The sequence below is a fragment of the Trichoplusia ni genome, chromosome 19 (genome assembly GCF_003590095.1).
Source record: "Trichoplusia ni isolate ovarian cell line Hi5 chromosome 19, tn1, whole genome shotgun sequence".
Taxonomy (NCBI): Eukaryota; Metazoa; Arthropoda; class Insecta; order Lepidoptera; family Noctuidae; genus Trichoplusia; species Trichoplusia ni.
In genome coordinates this window covers 2844214-2848578 of record NC_039496.1, presented here as the reverse complement: position 1 = coordinate 2848578, position 4365 = coordinate 2844214, and the positions used below count along the sequence as shown (strand labels likewise).

Genomic DNA, 4365 nt, shown 5'->3' with positions numbered 1-4365 from the left:
TTTATTTATTTATTTATTAAACAGGTACATGATAAAAAACATTAAATCTGATGCAATGTCCAACAAAACTATTGACATAGTTTGTCTGTTGGATCTCGTTAAACATTTCTTATACATAGATATCTAGGTATGTAAATTAAGTATAGTATATAATATTAAGGTAATGTGTTAGTTAAATATTTTTTTAATTTTTTACTGAACTTATTTTTATCTTTTCTTCTCTGATATCGCCTGGTAAATTGTTCAATGTATATGGAACTCGCTTTTTTAATGTTCGGTCTCCATATACATTGTTAACTTTTGGTACAGTATATTTACCAGACGACATCGCTCGGGTGTTATAATTATTTTTAACAGTTATTAATAATGAATTATGCTCCTGATCGCCATGGTCGTTTGTTGCTAATATAAATTTATGTTTTAATCTCGCCGGTAATACTTTACAAATTTTGAATAGTTTATAATAGTCGTCTTTACAATTATTTTTAGTTTTTTTATCTACTAATAGCTTTAGGAATCTTATTTGGATATTTTTCTATTTTTTCGATGTAGGATTTGAATGTAAGTCCATAGCAATCAAGGGCATAATCAACTACAGATTCCACCATACAGTGGTATAGTATTTTTAGGGTACTACTAGGAACTCTAAAACTTAGGTGATAAAATTTACTTAAAATAGTTCTTAGCTTATTGCACAAAAAGTTTATATGTTCTATCCATGAGAAATGTTCGTCTACTTTTACCCCTAGGTAAGTTACACATTTAACTCTCTGAATAGGTTTGCAGCTACAATTGACAAAGTTACCGTGGAAGCAGTCGTAAGTGTGAGCATATAATGGTTATCGGGTTTTCTTTTACTGGTAAATATGGTGAATGTATTATGATGTATTGTGTTTTATCTGCGTTTATTATTATGCCGTTGTCATGGGACCATTTAATTACGGCGTCCACATCTTGCTGAACAACTCTGCAGGTTTCGGCGAGGTCCGTACCGGCTCGGCAAGGCACACAGGTCGTCCGCGTACATGTGCGCTGAACAATGTTGTAGCACATTACAGAGGCTATTTACATGCATTAAGTAACATACGGGACCGGTTCCCGAGCCCTGCGGTACCCCACATCGAACCATTTTTTCGTCACTCAATGTGTCGCCTATCTTGACTCTGTAGGAACGTGCTGTGAGGTAGTCTCTGAACCAGTCTTTCAGAGGCTTCTCCACACCACATTCTTCTAGAGAAGTAATTAGCGTGTCAGTTTCTAGCGTATCAAAAGCTTTTTTATAATCGAAGAACATAGCAACTACAAATTTCTTTTCATTTAGATGGCTGTTTATCTCGTTAGTAAAATTAGACAATAACGTACTGGTGCTCTTTCCTTTTGAAATCCGTGCTGAGATTTGTTTATTATGTTGTTACTGCGTAAATAGACACCAAGCTGCGATATAATACACTTTTCAATTATTTTATCAATGCTAGATAAAATTGCAATCGGTCTGTAGTTAGAACATACCTTATGGTCGCCTTTTTTAAAAATTGGCCGTATTATGGCTTCTTTTAGGGTTTTAGGAAAATTATGTTTTTCGACAGACAAATTAATTAATTTTGCTATTACAGGACTTACTTCGTTAACTACCATTTTTAGGTCTGACATACGTATGAGATCGCTTCCAGGTGATTTGTTGGCGTTCATATTTTTTATTATTTTCTTTACATCGTTATCACTTACTGGTTGCCATCTCATATTTCTGTCAGATTTATACACATAACTATCTCTACTTAGCCACTTACAGTCACACCTATGTTTAATTTGTTGTATCTCTTCGTCAAAAGTAGTCGCAAATCTATCAGTTATACATTTCGTATTTCCTAGCGAGTTCATATTAGATAATATCGTAGCATCTAGTGATTGTTTACTATTTCCTAATAATATATTTATTCTATCCCAAATCTTTTTTATATTTTTATTACAATTAATTATACTCTGTCTATCATATTCATTGCTACATTTGTTTATGGTTTTATAACATTTGTTTCTATATTTAGTATATTCTAGTCTTTTAATCATGTTCTTTGGATCACTACACCACACTTTAAACAGTCTATCTCTCTCTTTTATTATTTTCTTTAAATAGTCGGTGACCCAACTTTTATTATTTCTAGTGCTTACACTAACAGGTACAATTTTATAGCAGTCGTTATAAATATTATTAAAAAGTAGCTTTAAAGCATTATATAATCCAACAGGACATTCAATAGATAGCAATGTTTTAAAATCAGTGTTCAATAATCGCTCACGGACCAATCGATTGTCAAGGACGCGGCGGCGAAGCGCGGTAGGCATAGTTCTCCCACTCCGTTGGTCAGCTGACCGCGGCGCGGGCCCGCGCGCGCGTGGCTCGCCCGCGCGCGATGCGCCCGCTCCGTTGCCAGCTCGACCACTATTCGCGAGCGCGGGAAACGGAGCGCGTTTCCACTGCACTGCAGCCGACACGAGAAAGTGATCCGATACTTTTTGCTGGATTACCGCGGCATTAATATTTGCGCTTAGTGCTCGAATGTAAATGTGGTCTATACATGATTCAACGGTAACGCCTTTCACAATTTCCTTACGCGTTATTTTATTTATGCATTTAATTAATCCGAATTCAGCTAGTAAAGTTTCATATTCCATGACCCGGCAATCTTGATTTTTTAACAAATTTATGTTTATATCTCCACATATTATTAAATTATTGTTTAAGGGCACTCCTCTTAAAACTTCACGTAGTTCTTCTAAAAATTGTTTCGCTTTATCTCTCTTATTAATTTTTGGAGGTCGGTAAATACATACTAAATATATCGGTTCACTCCCACAATTGTCGAGTGCAATGGAAACGCACTCCGCTGTTTGCATTTTCGTGTGTACTCGGTTTCGTTCAGCCTGGCCCGCAATATTTCGCGCGTATAAACTAGCACTCTCCCCCGGTTCGCCCCGTTCTGGTTACACTGTGAATGTTATACCCTTTTATCTTAAAGAGATTGATCATAGAAAGCTTATATTTGGTTCCGTAATTATGAGTATGTCTATGTATTTTAAATTATTGTGTAATATAGCGGTTAATTCTTGAAAATTCTTTTTAATGGACCTAATATTTAAGTGTAATATACAAAGATCATTTTTATATTTAATGGATGACAGCCACATGTGTAAGTTTTCTGTTTTCAACTGTTACAATTGTATTATCCGTAATTAATTCGATATTGTCTAATGGTGTGAATTTTAATAATATTTTAAACACTTAAAACGTTTATTTTATAAAGAAATGAAAGTAGTGAAATACCTAGGATGTAGTTTGAGAAGTTCGCAGATATCGTTGTCACATCTCACCCACTTGGAGTTATCATCTTCAGTTTCTTGACTAGTATTTTGCCTTTAGACACCCAGATATATTTGTAATATTTATTTAGTTCTTTCTTTGTTTTTCCATAGCAGTGTCCGTGTGTCCTTAGTCAGATCTTCATTTATATATATCTTGCTGTTGTTGGTGCCGCCGTTATTTGGTCGCTCGTAACATTTGAAGTTTTCGACGTTGTGACAACCATCCGTCTCGGGAGTCGGTTCCGGAGGTTTTAAATCCAACAATTATTGAAGCACTTTAACACCTTGTTTTCGTGGTTTATTTCTTCTTACCCACTCAATATCTTCACAGCTGGCGTCAATTATCTTTGCAATGTTTTCTACGACTTCTTCACTTTTTCCTCCGGCATCTGTTTCCACACCCACAATTTCAATGTTATGTTTACGTGCGGTTTGTTCATAATCGTGCATACGTTGCTCTAGCGCCACGTTGCATTTTTCCAAATATGTACACTTATTGTTCATATGTTCAACCGTTTTTTCTAATTTATGTATTCTGTCTTTTGACTTTTCATGTTCGTTCAGAAGACTATCATACTTATCAGATAGCATAGACATACTTGTTTATTGACTCGAGCTGCTTCATAAGACCAGGGATTGCCCGGACATTTTTTTGGATATCTTTCAGGATTCGTCAGGTTCTCGTCCATTCTCTTCCTGGTCCTCAGATTCTGATTCATCCTCTTCGCAGTTGTTGCAGTATATTCTTTTTTTGCCCGCTTTCAAATCCGCAGATAGCCCTTTAACGCAGCTTCGATGAAATGTTCCTTGGCACTGACCTTGACATAGAAAGTGGGATCCTTTCTTAGCCAATACTTTTTTACATTTTTGACACTCCATTTTACTGAGTTACATTAAACTATAAGTTAAGTAAGTAATAATGTTATTTTAATTATTTTATTATATTTTACCACTATTATGTTCCCGTCGCGAGCGCGGTGCGAGCGGAGCGGCAACGTAGCACGTGCT

The 4365-nt window shown here is 35.6% G+C and overlaps 1 pseudogene; it reads left to right on the top strand.

The window, feature by feature from the left end:
- Nucleotides 1–4314: 4314 nt before the first annotated feature.
- Nucleotides 4315–4365, top strand: part of LOC113503540 — a 4532-nt pseudogene continuing 4481 nt past the window's right edge.